At 42.7% G+C, this 22,340-nt stretch overlaps 1 protein-coding gene across 1 annotated transcript in view; it reads left to right on the top strand.

The window, feature by feature from the left end:
• The first annotated feature begins 813 nt into the window (after positions 1-813).
• The window catches only part of LOC106571912 (uncharacterized), a 38,340-nt gene continuing 16,813 nt past the window's right edge, over positions 814-22,340 (top strand). The window contains exon 1 of the mRNA XM_014145467.3: positions 814-1,451. The gene's annotated coding sequence lies outside the window, so the exon portion shown is untranslated. The remainder of the gene's footprint in view (positions 1,452-22,340) is intronic.

Below are 22,340 nucleotides of genomic sequence, written 5' to 3'. Positions count from 1 at the left end.
GCTGTGTATTTTAAAATCACTCCACATCTCCGCCATATTGGTTCAGTATGTACTGTATTGTGTTCGTTGTTTTTAATAGAGAGCCATGCCAATTCTGTTGAGGGTTTATGCTATGTCATTTATGACGGGTGGAGGCCACAAATGCTATATTGTGCTCCATTGCGCTCTCTGTCCCTTACCTCTCAGTGGTTCATGGTTCAGTGATAAGCATCACATGATGCTAGACAAGGAAGAACATTCAAATAATAACACTTAACTATGTACTGATTTATTATGCTGGTTGTTAAAAATGAAATGAAATCAAACATGCATCTTTTTAACATTAAATCATTAGGTCATTATTGAAAGAATATCTCCATGACAATGGAATATGCATAAAAAAACATCATGCAAAAACGTCCCACTTTTCTCAAACGTTTCGCCTCCTGGTTACTGCACACACCTATCCTAGCATTTTAATGTGCTGTGATAGGAGGAGAGGCAGAGGTGTTGTAGCGATTGGCGTGAGGTGTGGGCCGGTGCATCCGGCTCTGAGGAGGTTAATGAGCGTAGCCGCCGGGCACTCAGCCAAACACTAGCCACCCAGCAACACTAATGCTGCTGCTAACACTACTGCTCGCTAACACTATTGTTAGCTAACGCTCCCACAATGAGCCTGACTCTATCAGTTAGCAGCCCCGCACTGAGCTCTGGCTAATTATACATCCAGAGAGGGAGTGAGGGAGGGCGAGAGGGTGGGAGGGCGAGAGGGAGGGAGGGCGAGAGGGAGCGAGAGAGAGAGAGAGAGAGAGAGAGAAGAGGAGGCAGGAGACAGGGAGAGAAGGAGGAACAGAGAGATAGAGTGGGGAGAGAGAGCGAGCAAGAGAGAGAAAGAGAGAAAGAGAGAGGGGGGAAGGGAGAGATCACGTGTGTGTGAAGGAGAGTGTGTAAGAGGGAAAGAAAGTAACAGAGTCTGTGTGAAAGAAAGGAGAAGAGGGAGAGAAGGGCATTGTAAGTGTAAGAGAGAGTTTATGAGAGGGAAAAAGAGAGAGGGATATAGTTGTGTGTGTGTGTATGAGAGAGAGAGAGAGAGAGGGGGGGGGAAGGGAGGGAGGGGGTAGAGAGATCAAGCAAGCCAGAGTGAGAAAGGGAGAGAGAGAGAGAGAAAGAGAGAGAGAGAGAAAAAAAAGAGAGAGAGTGCACACTCAGAGGGAGAGCTAGCTTGAATTGATTTGAGACGGAGAGTGTAAGAACATAGACGAGTTAAGAGCAAACAGTGTGAGACAAGGTGAAAAGGAAAGAACAGAGTGAAGACAGTGAGTCGGAGACAGAAAGAGAGAGTGAGAGACAGAGGGGAGGGGAAAAGAGAGAGAGGCTAGCAGTATCAAAACTGGATGTTTCTAAGTGCTTTACTGCTGACTGATCCAATGAGCACTCACTCTGTTATTCACCACGCAAAGACACCCAGAGAGGTAGGTAACCGGGATGCTTGCTCCCCCCTGAGTGTGTGGGTCTGTGAGAGTGTGTGTTTGGGTGTGTGTGGGTGTAGGAGTGAGTGTGAGACATACAGACAGAGATATAGATGGAAGGGATAAAATATATGCATAGAGCAGTTTCTTGTTTGAGAATGTGCTGTATTGACTATAACAATTTTCAGGATGTGTGATATTGAAAGTATCTTAGAAGTGTCTGAGGTAAAAAAAATAAAAGTTAGTGCGGCTGAGAAGGAAATACAACATGCATGTGTTTACTGTATATGGTATAGAAGCATGTGTGTACTGTACTTGCATAGCAGTGTGTCTAACAGTGTGTGTGTGTGTGTGTGTGTGTGTGTGTGTGTGTGTGTGTGTGTGTGTGTGTGTGTGTGTGTGTGTGTGTGTGTGTGTGTGTGTGTGTGTGTGTGTGTGTGTAAGGGATAGAGAGGTGTAGGTTCCAGTAGGTTCACCATTCAGCCTGCCTGCAGATCTGGGCTCAGAATTAGAGCAGTGGGCTGAAATAGACCCAGTCCAGAGATAGCCAGGGGCCACAGTCACTGAGTGGGCACATATGGGGGAGGGGGGGGGGCAAACATCGAGAGGGGCAAACATGAAGGATAGATATGGGGGTAGATATGAGGAATAGTGATGTGTGGGTTGACTCATAACCCACAGTCCCCGTGGTTATATCTGCGTGGCTGGCGGGTTTAGGGTGGGTGGGAGATTGAATAAAGAGAAAGCACTGCATTTAGAATTCATAAATGTATCATTCTTATAGGGTACATTGAGATTTGTTTTTCATAATTTTTATCTGGCGTTAGGCTTTAGGGCTTAACTGTTTGTGTGCCAAATACACAGCAATTGCCAAATGGCAAATGCTTTTGGGAACTTGGGCAGAAAAAGTTAGGCAAAAAGGACAATGTCATAGTTTAATTGAGTAAGAGCAATGCTGTGAAATGGAGAGTTGAAAATAAAGGGAAGGGAGGGCCAGAACAGTAGCCTTATTTTTGGGAAAGATCTTATGTGTGATGATTGTGAGGCGCAATACAAATTTGACAGTCACAAGACGGGGACTTCAAAAATGGCACGTCAAGGAACTGTACTGTTCAGATGGGTTAAATGGAACAGAAGGCCTAACTGAAATCTGAACACTGACTGTAGGTCTATAACCTCTCACATGGACTTTCAACATTTAGATAATAAAGCATTTGACCTTTCCATTGTGTTAACAACAGAGGATTGGTTGATTTCCGTTTTTTGTTTGTATACGTTTTTTTCAAGATGATTGATAATAAAAATATTGTCCATCCCATTGGGTATCTCACTGCGCCCTCATATGCCATGTATTAAAATATGCGGACAGGCAGAATAAAAGTACATTTGCATTGTAATACTTCTGACAGCCAACTTTCTAACTCCATCCATAACTTTTGGACTTCATAACATTTCCGGAAAGCATGGATTATTGAGTCATTGTTAGTTTTACACTTAAGTTCCAACATTCCCTCCATCTTGCACCAATATCAGTTCTTTTTAAGTCTTGGTTCCAATAATTTACATTTTACAACAGTTTTCAGCTGTGCTAACATAATTGCACAAGGGTTTTCTAATGATCAATTAGCCTTTTAAAATGATAAACTTTGATTAGCTAACACAACGTGCCATTGGAACACAGGAGTGATGGTTGCTGATAATGGGCCCCTGTACGCAATGTAGATATTCCATAAAAAATCTGAAGTTTCCGGCTACAATAGTCATTTACAACATTAACAATGTCTACACTGTATTTCTGATCAATTTTAAGTTATTTTAATGGACAAAAAAGTACAGTTTCTTTCAAAAACAAGGACATTTCTAAGTGACCCCAAACCTTTGAATGGTCGTGTATATGGAGGGTACGGGGCAACAGAAGACGAACATCACAGGGGCTAAGGATCTTGGAGATGGGGAAAGAGCTGATAAAACAGGGGCACAGTTTGTAAGACTCTACCTGGAGGGGCAGGTCAGGATTGGATAGCCATACCCTCCCAATAACGGGAGCCGGTGTCTGGTGGCGGTCTGCCTGTTGTTGATACCTGGAGGTGGTCTTGAGAAGAGCTGACCGGGCTCTCTTCCAGGTATGGTGACAGCGGCAGACGAACATCTGGGCCGAGGGTATGCTGACCTCTTCCTCTTGCTCCGGGAAGAGCGGGGGCTGATATCCCAGGGAGCACTCAAAAGGAGAGAGACCAGTGGCTGAGCAAGGGAGGGTGTTGCGGGCATATTCTACCCACATGAGATTCTGGCTCCAGGTGGTGGGATTGGCGGAGACCAGGCAGCAAAGAATTGTCTCCATGTCCTGATTGGATCGCTCTGGCTGGCCATTAGACTGGCGGTGGAATCGGGAGGACAGGCTGGCCGACGACCCAATGAGCGTGAAGAATGCCTTCCAGAACTGGGACGAGAACTGAGACCCCCGTCAGAGACCATGTCCACCGGAAGTCCATGGATCCGTAAGACGTGCTGCACCATCAGCTGGGCCGACTCCTTGGCTGAGGGTAGCTTGGGCAAAGGGATGAAGTGGGAGGCTTTGGAAAACCAGTCCACCACCGTAAGGATAACCTTGTTGCCATCAGACGGGGGGAAACCAGTGACGAAGTCCAGGGATATGTGTGACCAGGGATGGTGAGGGATAGGAAGTAGTTGAAGGAAGCCAGCCGGAGCTTGCCGAGGAGTCTTATTCTGGGCACACACGGTGCACGAATGCGGAGACGTCAGGAACCAAGGTGGGACACCAAAAATGTTGTTGTACAAAGGCCAGGGTCTGATGGCAGCCAGGATGGCAGGCCAGTCGAGCGGAATGAGCCCATTCCAGAACCGAGGAATGGGCAGAGTCCGGGACAAACATCCGGTTATCCGGGGCCCCTCTGGCTAACTGGATGTTGTAGTTCCTTTCCATGGGGTCGAGACGATGGTAGAGGAATAAGCAAGGATGCAGCTTTTGGTCATGGGCTGAATGCTGGGACAGGACAGCCCCCACTCTGACGTCCGGGACGGCTCTGGATGGATTAGTATGGGGGCAGTAGTGAATTGGTGTTTGAGGTCCAAGAACACCTGTTCTGCAGCTGTAGACCACTTAAACGGGACCTTGGGAGATTTGAGTGCTGACAGGGGGGAAGCCCGGGTGCTGTAGCTCCGGATGAACCAGCGGTAGAAATTGGCGAACCCCAGGATGCGTTGCAGCTGAACACTGGAGGTGGGATGTGGCCAATCCACCACCGCTCTCACCTTTTTAGGATACATCTGGATGTTGCCTGCAGCTATGATGTACCCCAGGAAGGAGATGGTGGAGCGATGGAATTTGCATATTTCCGCTTTGACATGCAGCTGGTTCTCCAGAAGACCCTGGAGGACTTTTCTGACATGGAGGACATGTTCATGAGCTGAGTGGGAAAACCCGAGGATGTCAGCAATGTAGACGAATACGAACCGGTTAAACATGTTCCCGAAGAACGTCGTTTACCAGGGCCTGGAACACAGCGGGAGTGTTGGTCAGTCCAAACGGCATCACCAGGTATTCGTAGTGGCCGCTAGCCATGTTAAAGGCGGTATTCCACTCATCCCCTTCCCGCATCCGTACCATATGGTAGGTGTTCCGGAGGTCGAACTTGGAGAAGATGGTAGCCCTCTAGAGAGGCTCGAAAGCCGAGGCAATGAGTGGGAGCAGGTAACGGTTTTTAACCAGGATGTCATTCAGGCCCCGGTAGTCCATACACGGACGCAGGGTTTTGTTGTTCTTCTCCACAAAGCAGAACGCTGCGCCGGCGTGGGAGACTGTAAATGTGGTGGTTGGAAGTTGGGGTTAAAGGACAGACAGAAAGCAAGGTTCTGTATTCAATGATCAAATTGATTGCCTTTATTTGTAAGAAAGACATCGGAAACCTTTCTCACAACAGCAGTCCCTTTAGACCAGTACAAAGTGCAGGACAAATACAGATAATCGGACAAATAGACTGCTATCAATGTCATGAATAAAAGGAGTAAGCTAGACTGTCTGGGTTGGGTCCATTCATACCTGCAACAGAGGAAGTATTATTGTGGCTATACCATTTGAAGAAATGTAAGCAGTTAGACGATGCATTTTAAGACAGTGCATTTTTTAAGAAGAGATGGGAACTTGATTTGTGTGTTACTGTAGTCTGAGATGGATCACACCAGTGGGTTCACTTTGAAAGGAGTTGAAGAGCATATACCTAGATGTGCGTGCTTGCGTGCATCCTTGCGTGCTTGCGTGTGTGTGCACTTGCGTCCGTATGTATGAGTGTGTGCTATAACACTTTGTGGAGGTGAGTGTTTTTTTGGTGGGGACAGTACACCCGAGCACTCCCTGTTTCTCTGCCCACTGCGTGATATCTAGTTATAGCACTATGGTGGAGGAGGCAATGCCCATACATGCATGATTATAGCTCTTTCTGCTTCCACGGGAGTGCTCCAGCCACTGCAGCTCACATACTCAAACATTTTTCAATTACACAGTGTGTTTCTTGGTACCCCAAAATCAGTTTGCATAGAATAACTTCCATTACCAAGTATTACACTCTAACATGTAGTCTAACAATTTCCTTCCCACCTGGACTGACTGTTGAAGATGATTGGAATACTACAAGTAGAAGTTAATCCACAATGAGAAAAACACTAAATTTACCTTAAATCAGTGTCTACGGTTATCCTCCACCCCTTCCAGTCTGAATAGAGAGTTTACTGAATGTTCTTCTGGTGTCAGACATATAGCTGTCTCACAGTGATATTCCAGAGATAGGAGATACTGTATATCATATTATAACGTAAGAGTATGCATGGTCAGCATCTGTTAGTCTGTTCCCCGTATATGAATCGATTGTACTTTCAACCATTTCAATGTTGTTTTTGGTGTCAGATTCGCCCTTGCCTTTGAAAGGACTAGGCAAAGTTGGGCACTTCTTTGTTACTGTGTGTTTTTCTGAATGTCCATATGTACTGTATGTACATCCGGGTGTGTATGTGTGAGTGTGTGCATAAGTGCGTAAGTGCGAGTGTGCGTGTGTTTGCATGTGTGCATTAGGTTTGGCAGGGTGGGCTGGTATCAGTTCACACATGTAGATTTGTTGTGTTAGGCCTTTAGTTTTCATTTGAAGTTGTAGTCTCCTGTCTCAAACCTCTGAGATGAAGTGATCAAGCCGGAATGGCGTCTGACTCCCATTGTGCCTGTCAGTCGCATTCACTGTCACTCAAACACATGTCCTCATTGGGAAACTGAGTACCTACCTGGCACTGCCTGCTGACTTCTTCTCTTTGACAGTTTACATAACGATCCTAATTTGAATGATAAGGTCAGAAGCTTAAAGAGCTCAGTATCGCCTAAGAACCCACCAGGGTTCATTCCGAAAGCTAAAGGGATAATATAAACTGTGTTACAATCATTTCATCCAAGGTTTATTGTCAACACCATGTGTGTGTTGTGTGTGAGCGTGTGGGGGATGCTGAAGAGTGAGTACATCTCTGAATGAGAATGAACTCACTCTCCCTCTTTTAGAAACATAGACACACACACACACACACATGAGCACGCACAGGCGCACAAACAAACACATACACCAATTCCTAATTGAAACTCATGAAAGATAATTGGATGTCAGTGTACTTCTTAAATTGACTGGCCTCTTGTCTGGGACTGACTGGTTGCTGGCCCTTTAAGAGGTCTATTTTTACAGGGGTACAGTCATGCATGGAGCAAGGCACAGCTGAGAGAGGAGACATGGAGAGGCCGTTGGAGAGTCTTTCTCTGACTCGCAACTGTGACTCTCTACAACAAATGGGCTACTAGTGTATTATTGTTATTGTGTGTGCATGTGTGCATGTGCAGGGTTGGGTAGGTTACTTTCTAAATGTAATCAGTTACAGTTACTAGTTACCTGTCCAAAATTGTAATCAGTAATGTAACTTTTTGATTACCCAACTCAGTAACATAATCTGTTTACATTTAGTTACTTTTAGATTACTTTCCTCTTAAGAGGCATCAGAAGAAGACAAAAATGCATGTTACCAATTGAACGACATCTATTGCAGGTAAATTAATGTTAAAGTTTACATAGCTGGCCATATATGGATGTTACATTTTACTTTATGGGTTGGTTAACTTCTTGTGGATTAGTGGGACGCTACCGTCCCATTTCGACAATTTCCGGTGAAATTGCAGAGCACCAAATTGAAATTAAATTACTATAAATATTAAACTTTCATGAAATCACAAGTGCAATACATCAAAATAAAGCTTAACTTGTTGTTAATCCAAAAAAAGACTTTACGGCGAAAGCAAACCATGAGATTATCTGAGGACAGCGCCCAGTACACAAATACATAACAAATCATTTTCAACCAGGGAGTTGCGACATGAAAGTCAGAAATAGCAATATAATATATGCCTTACCTTTGAAGATCTTTTTCTATTGGCACTCCAAAAGGTCCCAGTTACATTACAAATGGTCCTTTTGTTCGATAATGTCCTTCTTTATATCCATAAAAACTCAGTTTAGCTGGCGCGCTTCAGTCAATAATCCACTCGGTTTCCCTCCTTCAAAATGCATACAAAATGAATCCCAAACGTTACCAATAAATGTATCTAAACAAGTCAATCAACGTTTATAATCAAACAATAGGTACCCTAATACGCAAATAAATTATAACATTTAAGACGGAGAATCGTTATTGTCTTTACCGGAGAAAAATACCAAAGAACGCGCTCTCATTCACGTGCTTGGAAACACTACAGCCAAAATGGGAGCCACCTAGAAAAACTACAATTTCTGGGTCATTTTTCCAAAAACCAGCCTGAAACTCTTTCTAGAGACTGTTGACATCTAGTGGAAGCCCTAGGAACTGTAATCGGCACAATTTCGCCCTATTATACAAGTGCCAGCCATTGAAATCAGTGGTAGGATGACATTTTTTGGGGGGAGGAGGGTTTGTCCTCGGGGTTTCGCCTGCCATATGCATATCCTAGCTTCTGGGCCTGAGTAGCAGGCAGTTTACTTTGTGCACGCTTTTCATCCAGACATCAAAATACCACCCCCTATCCCAAAGAAGTTAAGTAGGCTTCTTCTAACCCATGGGTTCCTACTACATATAATAATATGATTAAATTATATCTTCACATTAAAAAGCAAAGTCTATCAGAATTTCAGTCATTCCAATAAATTATATACCCCTTGATCTTCAACAATAGGACTTGGAAAGATGTAAATATAGATTAGCCTAATTGTTTTACCTGAGCATAACCCCAAAACTAAGGACTTATTAGCCATCCCTACTCTGTTTATGATTTTGTTGTCATGGAGGACTGATTGGGCTCATTGATTCAAGTTGAAAAATAAATGCTGCACTCATGGAATGGCATGCTTTGAACACTACTGAAAAGTGCTATTTACATCTGAAAAATGTATGACATAAGCTGCATTTGATACAGGCCTACTTTTTTATTTTTTGTTGGTTCCACTTTGATATCTTGATAATATACAGCAGTTTAAAGGGAAAATCCAAAGATGAAATTATAACAAAACAATCTGTTGTGGTTAAAAGCTGAGGGATGGGCCTGGAGAAATGTAACCACTCTCAGATTAACAGACAGAGCTATGGATGTAAGGTCTGACCATCCATGATATCAAAATTATTGTTTTAACCATGTTACGAGGTTACACAGTGTTTGTTTACGTTTAAAATATTTACAAACATTGGAGAAAAACAATTTTAGGTTCTCATGAAGTGTGACAGTTCAAGAATCAATGGATACAGTTGAAGTCGGAAGTTTACATACACTTAGGTTGGAGTCATTAAAACTTGTTTTTCAACCACTCCACTATAGTTTTGGCAAGTCGGTTAGGACATCTACTTTGTGTACGACACAAGTAATTTTTCCAACAATTGTTTACAGACAGATTATTTCACTTATAATTCACAGTATCACAATTCCAGTGGGCCAGAAGTTGACATACACTAAGTTGACTGTGTATGTCATACACTAATTGACATCATTTGAGTCAATTGGAGGTGTACCTGTGAAGGCCTACCTTCAAACTCAGTGCCTCTTTGCTTGACATCATGGGAAAATCAAAAGAAATCAGCCAAGACCTCAGAAGAAAATGGTAGACCTCCACAAGTCTGGTTCATCCTTGGGAGCCATTTCCAAATGCCTGAAGGTACCACGTTCATCTGTACAAACAATAGTATGCAAGTATAAACACCATGGGACCACGCAGCCGCCATACCGCTCAGGAAGGAGACACGTTCTGTCTCCTAGAGATGAACGTACTTTGGTGCGAAAAGTACAAATCAATCCCAGAACAACACCAAAGGACCATGTGAAGATGCTGGAGGAAAAATGTACGAAAGTATCTATATCCACAGTAAAACGAGTCCTTTATCGACATAACCTGAAAGGCCAACAGCAAGGAAGAAGCCACTGCTCCAAAATCGCCGTAATCAAAGCCAGACTACGGTTTGCAACTGCACATGGGGACAAAGATCGTACTTTTTGGAGAAATGTCCTCTGGTCTGATGAAACTGTTTAGCCATAATGACCATCGTTATGTTTGGAGGAAAAAGTGGGAGATTTGCAAGCCGAAGAACACAATCCCAACCGTAAAGCACGGGGGTGGCAGCAGCATCTTGTGGGGGTGCTTTACTGCAGGAGGGACAGGTGCACTTCACAAAATAGATGGCATCATGAGGGAGGAAAATGATGTGGATATATTGAAGCAACATCTCAAGACATCATTCAGGAAGTTAAAGCTTGGTAGCAAATGGGTCTTCCAAATGAACAATGACCCCAAGCATACTTCCAAAGTTGTGGCAAAATAATTTAACCTCTATGGGACCGGCGGGACGAATTCGTCCCACCTACGTAACAGCCACTGCCATCCTGTGGCGCGATTTTCAAAATCTTCAAAATCATATTACTTCAATTTCTCAAACATATGACTATTTTACAGCCATTTAAAGATAAGACTCTCGTTAATCTAACCACACTGTCCGATTTCAAAAAGGCTTTACAACGAAAGCAAAACATTAGATTATGTCAGCAGAGTACCAAGCCAGAAATAATCAGACACCCATTTTTCAAGCCAGCATATAATGTCACCAAAACCCAGAAGACAGCTAAATGCAGCACTCACCTTTGATGATCTTCATCAGATGACAACCCTAGGACATTATGTTATACAATACATGCATGTTTTGTTCAATCAAGTTCATATTTATATCAAAAACCAGCTTTTTACATTAGCATGTGACGTTCAGAACTAGCAACCCCCGCACTTACGGGGAATTCGCTAACATTTTACTAAATTACTCACGATAAACGTTCACAAAAAGCATAACAATTATTTTAAGAATTATAGATACAGACCTCCTCTATGCACTCGATATGTCCGATTTTAAAATAGCTTTTTGGTGAAAGCACATTTTGCAATATTCTAAGTACATAGCCCAGGCATCACGGGCTCGCTATTTAGACACCCGGCAAGTTTAGCACTCACCATAATCATATTTACTATTATAAAAATGTCATTACCTTTTGTTGTCTTCGTCAGAATGCACACCCAGGACGTCTACTTCAATAACAAATGTTGGTTTGGTCCAAAATAATCCATCGTTATATCCGAATAGCGGCGTTTTGTTCGTGCGTTCCAGACACTATCCGAAATAGTAAAGAAGTGTCGCGCGCTTGGCGCAATTCCTGACAATAAAATTCAAAGTATTCCATTGCCGTACGTCGAAGCATGTCAACCGCTGTTTAAAATCAATTTTTACGTCATTTTTCTCGTAGAAAAGCGATAAAATTCCGACAGGGAATCTCCTTTTCGGCAAACAGAGGAAAAAATCCCAAAGGCGGGGGCGGTCGGGGTCACGCGCATAAGCTAGTGTCTCTTGATGGGCCACTTGAGAAAGGCGATAATGTGTTTCAGCCTGGGGCTGGAATGACGACATTCTCTTTTTTCCCGGGCTCTGAGAGCCTATGGACGACGTGGGAAGTGTCACGTTAGAGCAGAGATCCTTAGTAAATGATAGAGATGGCAAAGAAGTTCCAGAAATGGTCAGACAGGCCACTTCCTGTAAAGGAATCTCTCAGGTTTTGACCTGCCATTTGAGTTCTGTTATACTCACAGACACCATTCAAACAGTTTTAGAAAATTTAGGGTGTTTTCTATCCATATGTAATAAGTATATGCATATTCTAGTTACTGAGTAGGAGTGGTAACCAGATTAAATCGGGTATGTTTTTTATCCAGCCGTGTCAATGCTGCCCCCTAGCCCTAACAGGTTATTAAGGGAAACAAAGTCAAGGTATTGGAGTGGCCATCACAAAGCCCTGATCTCAGTCCTATAGAACATTTGTGGGCAGAATCGAAAAGCGTGTGCGAGCAAGGAGGCCAACAAACCTGACTCAGTTACACCAGCTCTGTCAGGAGGAATGGGCCAAAATTCACCCAACTAATTGTGGGAAGCTTGTGGAAGGCTACCCGAAACATTTGACCCAAGTTAAACAATTTAAAGGCAGTGCTACCAAATACTAATTGAGTGTACTTCTGACCCACTGGGAATATGATGAAATAAATAAAAGCTGAAATAAATCATTCTCTCTGCTATTATTCTGACATTTCACATTCTTAAAATAAAGTGGTGATCCTAACTGACCTAAGACAGGGAATGTTTACTGGGATTAAATGTCAGGAATTGTGAAAAACTGAGTTTAAATGTATTTAGCTAAGGTGTATGTAAACTTCCGACTTCAACTGTATATGTATATACAGTGCCAGTCAAAAGTTTGGACACACCTACTCATTCAAGGGTTTCTCTTTATTTTTACTATTTTCTACACTGTAGAATAATAGTAAAGAAATCACAACTATGAAATATCACAAATAGAACATGTAGTAACCAAAAAAGTGTTATACAAATCAAAATATCTTTTAGATTTTAGATTCTTCAAAGTAGCGACCCTTTGCCTTGATGACAGCTTTGCACAATCTTGGCATTCTCTCAACGAACTTCACCTGGAATGCTTTTCCAAGAAGGAGTTCTCACATATGCTGAGCACTTTTTGTCTGCTTTTCCTTCACTCTGCTGTCCAACTCATCCCAAACCATTTCAATTGGGTTGAGGTAGGGTGATTGTGGAGGCCAGGTCATCTGATGCAGCACTCCATCACTCTCCTTCTTGGTAAAATAGCCCTTACACATCAGCCCATCTGTAAATAGCACACCCAACTACCTCATCCCCATATTGTTCTTTATTTTTTTACTATTTTGCTCCCCAGTATCTCTACATGCACATCATAATCTGCACATCTATCAACCCAGTGTTATTTGCTCAAATGTAATTATTTTGACACCATGGCCTATTTATTGCCTTACCTCCCTAATCTTACTACATTTGCACACACTGTACATAGATTTTTCTATTGTGTTATTGACTGTACGTTTGCTTATCCGATGTGTAACTCTGTGTTGTTGTTTTTGTCGCGCTGCTTTGCTTTATCTTGGCCAGGTTGCAGTTGTAAATGAGAACTTGTTCACAACTGGCCTACCTAGTTAAATTAAGGTGAAATAAAAATACAAGTAAAAAACTTAAATATAAGTCCGACCAAGCGCAAACCAGATGGGATGGTGTATCGCTGCAGAATGCTGTGGATGCTATGATGGTTAAGTGTGCCTTGAATTCTAAATAAATCACCGACAGTGTCACAAGCAAAGCACCCCACACCATAACACCTTCTCCTCCATGCTTCACGGTGGGAACCATACATGCGGAAATCATCCATTCACCTACTCTGCATTGGTTGGAACCAAGAATCTCTATTTTGGAATCATCAGACCAATGGACAGATTTCCACCGGTCTAATGTCCATTGCTCGTGTTTCTTGGCCCAAGCAAGTCTATTCTTATTGGTGTCCTTTACTACTGGTTTCTTTGCAGCAATTCGACCACGAAGGCCTGATTCACGCCGTCTTCTATGAACAGTTGATGTTGAGATGTGTCTGTTACTTGAACTTTGTGAAGCATATATATGGGCTGCAATTTCTGAGGCTGATAACTCTAATGAACTTATCCTCTGCAGCAGAGGTAACTCTGGGTCTACCTTTCCTTTCCTGGTCCTCATGAGAGCCAGTTTAATCATAGCTCTTGATGGTTTTTGTGGCTGCACATGAAGACTCTTTCAAACTTCTTGAAATGTTCAGAATTGACTGACCTTCATGTCTTAAAGTAATGATGGGCTGTCATTTCTCTTTGTTTATTTGAGCTGTTCTTGCCATAATATGGACTTGGTCTTTTACCAAACAGGGCTATCTTCTGTATACTTCCCCTACTGTACCTTGTCACAACACAACTGATTGTCTCAAATGCATTAAGATGGAAAGAAATTCCACAAATTAACCTTTAACAAGGCACACCTGTTAATTGAAATCCATTCCAGGTGACTACCTCATGAAGCTGGTTGAGAGAATGCCAAGCACATGCAAAGCTGTCATCAATTCAAAGTGTGGCAACTTTGAAGAATCTTAAATATAGAATATAAAATAATTTGTTTAACACATGTTTGGTTACTACATGAATCCATATGTTTTATTTCATAGTTTTTATGTCATCACTATTATTCTACAATATAGAAAATAACACAAGTAAAGAAAAACCCTAGAATGAGTAGGTGTGTCCAAACTTTTGACTGGTACTGTGGACTGTATATATAAAAATGGATGTAGCAACTACAGATTGCCCCTTTAAGTCTATCAAAAGTGTACGATTTTGAGCATGTGTTCATTAGGCCTATGGATATTTTTTTTTATAAGCATGAATTAGATTGAGCTATCAAAGCCCCACTTTTATTCCATATGCTGGGATCCGTACTATGCAGCTGTTGCAAGAGTGCATTTTTCACTGGCTGTTCACTGGTTTCAAATACACATTTTGTTTTGTGAACAGCCATCCACAACAACCACAATCTGTAAGGCTCAAATAGCTAAATGAGAGAGCAGCAGTGTGATTCACATCAATGCGCTTTGTAGATATCAATAGTAAGTGATGTCCGTATCGCCGTAGACTACACCACTGCTGTCGTCCTGACCTCCAAGTGTTTATTCAAGTTGGATAATCTCTGGATGCCGACAACAGTCGCACCATTGGAAGACATAGCTTGGACTGTAGCCTACAAAAGCCTATTCCTGCTCTTTTCCCACAATCCTTCAACCACATTTGGTGTGTCATCATAGTGGTCTCTGACCTGTGGTCAGACTCGCTCAGGCTCAGCTCACACTTAATACATTTGCGCCTTTTTTCAATGCTGGTTTGAATGTCATTGAGAAAACAGAATGTCAAATATTTTTTCCCGCAAGCATCCTTTCTGAATTTAAAAGTAATCCTGAAAGTAATCATCTACTTTTTCAAAAGTATCTGTAACCTGATTATCATATTTTTGCTGGTAACGTAATGGATTACAGTTACCGTTTCTTTGTAATCCCTTACATGTAATCCGTTACTCCCCAACCCTGTGCGTGTGTGTGTGGTGACATGTCAGCAAAGCTCTGCTGGACACAGCTCGCTGAGGTCAAATTTATAGGAATTAGGACCTTAGACCAGATATTCAAACAAAAACAGATATGCATAGATACAGTACATACATCCCCTTTCAGAGTGCACTTACAGTACTGTACGTGTGGTATACCCATTGGCTCTCATAAACAGTAACCAAAAAACACATACACGCACTCAAACACATTACTTCTCTGTACAATGGATTAAAGTGAGCAAAAATAAACCAATCTCTGCTTTTTGTATTGAGTGCTCCAACTCCTCTCTGCCTCGAATTAGTCCTTTTGGTTTTTCTTGGTACATCTTTCACATTCATTCTCTCTGCACAAATGTACACACAGACAGGCATACATACAGTACACCCACTGCGAAATTACTTATAAATCCTCAATATGTGGGCCTAAAATACCCATCTGCCTTATGCAATCTGCATGTTACATAATGCCTGTCATTATCACAGGGCTCCTTCACACCCTGCCATGGCTCTCCACCTACATTAATAATATACGCACACGCACATTGATTGACACACACCACACACACACACACACACACACACACACACACACACACACACACACACACACACACACACACACACACACACACACACACACACACACACACGGCTTCATAAATACACACACACACATATGCATGTAAAAGTTACACATTCACATGCAGACATAAAGGAAACAACACAGACACACCTCCTGCAACCCTGAGTTGACAGACATTACACTCTCTTTCTCTAGTTGTTAGGGAGCACACTCAAGCAGAAAGAGCAAGAGAGAGAAAGTAAGAGAGAGAGAGATGGGCAGAGAGGTGGAGAGAGACACAAATGTAGAGAGAGATGGGCAGAGATGGATGTAGGGAAAAGGAAAGAGCTAAAGGGCTCCCATTACACCCTTTCACACCAAACTCAGGTGGAAATACAGGGTGGGAGAACTGGTTTCTATGTGTGTGTGTGTGTGTGTGTGTGTGTGTGTGTGTGTGTGTGTGTGTGTGTGTGTGTGTGTGTGTGTGTGTGTGTGTGTGTGTGTGTGTGTGTGTGTGTGTGTGTGTGTGCGTGTGTGCGTGTGTGTGTGTTTGCGTGTGTGTGTGTTTGCGTGTGTGTGTTTAGTGATGTGCGGGTCAGCTGTTTATTCAGCCACACCGCCCCCAGTTGTTAATAATCCATTCACAACCTTCAGACTATATGCCATACGTGATAAAGTGAAAAGCTGAGCCCCACACCAGACCCTAACGCACAAATATAGAAAATGCGCTGTACAGTCAGAGATGGTGGTGATTTTTTGACAGGTCTGTGTTTCTACTTATATTATCGGACATTTTGGTAGGATATTTGTTAGTCAACTTACATGCAGCTTTTCTTCTACCATTACTTGTTGCCCTAGCAGACTAATTAAACCCTTTCTCACCAGAATAATGTAATACATCGATAGAATAAATGCTTCAATCTCGTTGACATCGGTTGAGTGTGCTTTCTTTTTCCTCTTTCATCTCTGCTTATCTCACACAGAGAAGACATTCAGGGACCGGGGAGAAAATGCAATAAAGAAAACTACGGGAAAGATTTTCTGTGCAACATTTTCTAATGACATCAGTTTGACAGGTTTTAAGGAAATTAAAAGCTGCTAAAACGCCGAACATGTTTTTGATAAGATTTCAGTTCGGTTTGGATGCATATGTTATGTGGTTGAAATACTATCAGCTTTTATGCTGATAAAGATAGCAGCTTTACAGATGGTCCTTAACCGCACATTCATTTTCTCAAGATGCTGAAATAAATAAATCATATTTCTCCATTCCTGGAGTCAAAATGTACATCTGATGTATTATTTTACTGCAAGAAATTGTTAATTCTGCCACTTCATCAAATCTTCAGTTTTCTGGCCCTTCCTTCTATACATTTTTCAACTCTTCATTTTTTTATGTTATTCAATTAAACTCCGATATTGTTCTTTTTGCCTCAGTGGATCGACATTACATTTTTCTGCCCAAGTTCCCAAAATAATTTGGCAATTGGCGCTAAGTTAGGTCTTAAAACTTAGGCTTACGAACTAACGCAATATACAAATAATGAAAGAAGAACCTGAATGTAGCCTATAGATATGAATTGTACAATAATTACACATTTATGGATTTATAATGCATTGTTTTCTCTTTATTCAACCCGCACGTCTTTCATCCACACAGTATTTCATGACCCTAACCGCGGGGACTACGGGTTATGAGTCAACCTGCGCATCACTAGTGTGTGTGTGTGTGTGTGTGTGTGTGTGTGTGTGTGTGTGTGTGTGTGTGTGTGTGTGTGTCCGCGTGAATGTGTATGTGTGTAAATCATGCATGTGTGTGTGCGTCAATGAGTGTTTTTTGCGTAAGCGTGTGTGAATATGAGTCTCCTTAGTTCTGTGTGGGTCCTATTCTAAACCCTGGGAGAAGATAAGCACATTCAGTGATCAGCAGGGCAGCAAAGTGATAGTGGGGGCTGCTCACTACTCCAATAGTCAAGCCGAAAACCACACAGCACTGCAACACACAACTACACTACAGTTTCCTTCAGTTTCCTGGACCTGAGCTAACGGCTCACTCATTGGCACAGATCCAGGATCAGCTTCACCTCCCCAAGTTCTAACCTTAGCTCCAAACAGCTACAGGTGTGCGCGTGCATGTGTGCGATAACAACAGTCAGTGTAAGACATATGACTCAGACAGGAGACAAGAGTACAGCAGTGTTGGCCTCCTCCGCCATTCTGAGTCTATAGCAGGGGTCCTAACCTCTCACCTCTGCCTCCTACCATACTCCCACAGCACATCCACTGGGTAGGCCCTGCTGATTCCCTCTCTCCTCACATAGAAAGACAACACACACACAATGAAAATCATGCAGACATGCGCATGCACACACGCAGTACGTATGCACACAGGTACGAGTGAAAGAGAGAGAGAGAGAGAGAGAGAGAGAAAGAGCGGTAGCTATTTCAGACATAATTGACAGTATTTTACCTGAAGAAGAAAAAACTGTCAGTATGACCCCCTTTCATTCAGTCTTGCATTTTTTTTTTAAATATCTTGCTAGCATACGCCTTTTACACACCCAGTTGTGCAGGTGGGAGTAGGGGTGTGCAGATGTGGGTGGGCATATATTTGAATAAATCCACTGAATATACACCATCACAAATAAACTTAAACATAATAAACATAATTATTAAACATAATACTGTAGATCTGTTCATTGAATTTAAAGAACAGGGATTGTTTTCCGCTTCACCTATTAGATATTAAAAAAGAGCAGGTAAAAAGAAGACGGTATTGTAAAGTTGGCGGAATTTTGACTCGGTATAAAACTGTCACGTCCTGACCAGTATAAGGTTAATTGGTATTGTAGTTTGGTCAGGACGTGGCAGAGGGTATTGGTTTTATGTGGTTCGGGTGGTGTTTTGGAAAATAGGGTGTTTGATTTAGTGTTTCCGGGGTTTTGGTTTATCGTCTGTGTGTATGTATTTCTATGTGTTATCTAGTTAGTTGTATGTCTATGTTTGGTTAATTGGGGTGGACTTCCAATTGAAGGCAGCTGTGTGGTGTTGCCTTTGATTGGAAGTCCTATATTAGTTGGGTGTGTTTGTTTGTCTAATTGTGGGAGATTGTCTTTGGATTTGCTGTGTTGCCTTCAAGGCTGTCATTTTGTCGTTCGTTCTCTGTTGTTATTTTTGTGTTCATTTTGGATTGAATAAATGTTCAAAATGAACAACCGCATGCCTGCTGCGTTTTGGTCCTCCTTCACCGACGACAACTTTTGTGACAAAAACGCACAAGAGAGAGACAGAGACAGAGAGAGATGGGGGAGAGAGAGAGAGAGAGAGAACGCGAGATAGAGGCAGAGAGAGACTCTGAGTCAGAAAGGCAGTGAGACCGAGAGAGAGAGAGGGACAGAGAGACAGATAGAGAGAGAGGGACAGAGAGACAGATAGAGAGAGACTGAGAGAGACAGAGAGATCGAGAGAGAGAGGGACAGAGAGACAGAGAGCCTGAGAGAGACAGAGAGAAAGAAAGACAGAGAGAGAGTGACAGAGACAGAGAGACAGAACGACAGAAAGACAGAGAGAGAGGGACAGAAACAGAGAGACATAGATGTGGCCTGAGTGTATCATCTGGGCTTATACATTAACTTTCTTTATCAAGGTCTTTTCAAATCTCTGAGAGGGCTCTACTAAAATAACACCATCAAAGTTGCTTTGTATTTTGGTTGAATCAAACTTTGATTGGGGTTTCAAAGGTGATTGATGTTTGTAATATAGGTCCCAGAAAATATTTTTATATTATGTAATGGTTCAAGAGAACGAGGAGATGTATATATTATGTAATGTGGTGGATGTAGGTGGATGTATATGTGTTTGAGTAATCACAGTGTACAGTATCACCCCATCTCCTGATATAGCTGTCAAGGTGTTAGTGTGTAACACTGATCACAGCACACCTGACTGCTCCAGATAATTGCTGCTATTCCAGGTGACTACCGAAATCAACACATTATACTTTCTGTTCCTTAACTGCTGTCACCTTGGTGATGACGGGCTCTTCTCCGGCTCTGGTCTCCATGGTGATAGACAGAACCATACTGTATGTTTGACTGTTACTGACAGTTTGTTACCATAGCTATTTGGAGAAAACACTGATCATCCCTGGCCAGAAGCCTCTCTCTGTCTCTCTCTCTCTCTCTCTCTCTCTCTCTCTCTCTCTCTCTCTCTCTTTCTTTGTCCCCTCTCTCTTTCTTTGTCCCCTCTCTCTGGCTCTATCAGTTCACTTTCCCTTCCTCTCTTCCCACTCTTTCTCTTTATATATCTCCCTACCTTACTCCCTCTTCTCCCTCTCTCTCTCACCAGCAACCATTCATCTCCCTTCCTTCCTTCCTCCCTCCCTTCTTCCCTCTCTCTCTCTTTCTACGCACCTCTTCTACTCTCACTCTCCCTCTCCCTGTCTCCCTGGTAAGCGGGTCACTGATCTCATAGTGCAGGAGTTCTGCTCACACCAGGTGCTCTGAGCTTGGCTAATCTGGTCGGATTTGCAGTCAGTAAAGACTGCTGTTTGCGTGTGTCTCAGTACCGCATAGGGGTTACAGCTTGCTAGGGGTGCTGGTACAGTTTGACATGGATCACATAGCCTATAGGCCTAAGTGCAAATAATGAGCATCTCTGGATACCATCCTGTGGTGATGCGGTTATTTGCATAAGTAATGCATTTCTATTAACATCAAATCAAACGTTATTCGTCGCCGAATAAAACAGGTGTAGACCTTAAAGTGAAATGCTTACTTACGAGTCCTTAACCAACAATGCAGAGTTTTAAAAAAGTTGAAAAAATCTGCTTAAGAAACTAAAGGAAAAATAGTGACACAATAAAATAACAATAACAAAGCTATATACAAGGGGTACCGATACCAAGTCAATGTGCAGGGGTACAGGTTAGTCGAGGTAATTGAGGTAATATGTACATGTAGGTAGGGTTGAAGTGATTATGCATAGGTAATAAACAGAGAGTAGCAGAGGCGTATGTGAAGACTGTGAAGGAATGTGTGTGTGTGTGTGTGTGTGTGTGTGTGTGTGTGTGTGTGTGTGTGTGTGTGTGTGTGTGTGTGTGTGTGTGTGTGTGTGTGTGTGTGTGTGTGTGTGTGTGTGTGTGTGGAGTGTCAGTGTAGTATGTGTGAGTGTGTGGTTAGAGCTCAGTGAGTGCACATCGAGCCTGTGCAAGGGAGTTAGTGTAAAAAAATATGAATAAAATAATGGGCTCAATGCAAGTAGTCTGGGTAGCCATTTGATAACTGTTCAGCAGTCTTATGCCTTGGGGGTAGAAGCTGTTAAGGAGCCTTTTTGTCTTAGACTAAGAGCTCCAGTACCGCTTGGCATGCGGTAGCAGAGAAAACAGCATATAACTTGGGTGGCTGGAGTCTTTGGGCCTTTCTCTGACACCACCTGGTATTGAGGTCCTGGATGGCAGGAAACTCAGCCCAAGTGATGTACTGGGCTGTATTCACTACCCTCTATAGTGGCTTGCTGTCAGATGCCGAGCAGTTGCCATACCAAGCGGTGATGCAAACAGTCAGGATGGTCTCGATGGTGCAGCTGTAAAACTTTTTTAGGATCTAAGGACCCATGCCAAATATTTTCAGCCTCCAGAGGGGGAATAGGTGTTGTCATGCCCTCTTTACGACAGTCTTGGTGTGTTTGGACCATGATAGGTCTTTTGTGATGTGGACACCAAGGAACTCATCGATGTGAATGGGGGCATACTCGGCCCTCCTTTTCCTGTATCCACAATCATCTCCTTTCTCTTGCTCACTTTGAGGGAGAGATTGTTGTCCAGGCAACACACTGTCAAGTCTCTGACCTCCTCCCTGTAGGCTGTCTCATCGTCGTCAGTGATCAGACAGTCATGTGTGAACAGGGAGTACAGGAGGGGACTAAGCATGCACCCCTGAGGACGGCCCCCTGTTTTGAGGGTCAGCGTGGCGGAAGATTACCCATGACACAAATATGACACCAATTCAACCAGTCATAGGGGCAGGATATGATGCTATACGTTATTTACATGTATCATTCAGGATGGGTGATAAACAGTGGGTGTGTGTGTGAGTATGTGTTGTTGCAATGCAACCCCATGCAATGCAACCCCATCAAAGCCCAAAGCCCACTCTATGGTTTGCTATACTTCTGATACAGCATAGTATGACTGTTAGGTGGTGGAAATCTGATCAAATAAAACTCCATCGGATGACAGCTAAATGTCAATGAAGGAAAAGAACACAACGCCCCCATGCTAAAATGTCAGCAGAGAAATTTTTAGAATAACTCAAGTAGAGGCTACTGAGGGGAGGACAGCTCATAATAATGGCTGAAACGGAACAAATGGAATGGCGTCAAACACATGGAAACCATTTGTGTGTGTGTGTGTGTGTGTGTGTGTGTGTGTGTGTGTGTGTGTGTGTGTGTGTGTGTGTGTGTGTGTGTGTGTGTGTGTGGTGTGTGTGTGTGTGACCAGAAGTCCCCACAAGAATAGTAAACAAATAAACATTTGAACAACATTTTGTTAGTCCCCACAAGGTCAAAAGCTTTTTCTAGGGTTAAGCTAGGGTTCGTTTTAGGGTTAGGTTTAGGTCAGGGTTCAGGTTAGGTTTTGGGGTTAGGTTAGGGTTAGGTTTATGGCTGGTGGTTATGGAAATTAGGATTTTGAATGGGACTAGATTGTGTGTCCCCACAAGGTTAGTCATACAAAACTCTGTGTGTTGAGA

The sequence above is a fragment of the Salmo salar genome, chromosome 15 (assembly GCF_965601325.2).
Source record: "Salmo salar chromosome 15, fSalSal1, whole genome shotgun sequence".
NCBI lineage: Eukaryota > Metazoa > Chordata > Actinopteri > Salmoniformes > Salmonidae > Salmo > Salmo salar.
This window is presented reverse-complemented; position numbering and strand designations above follow the sequence as displayed.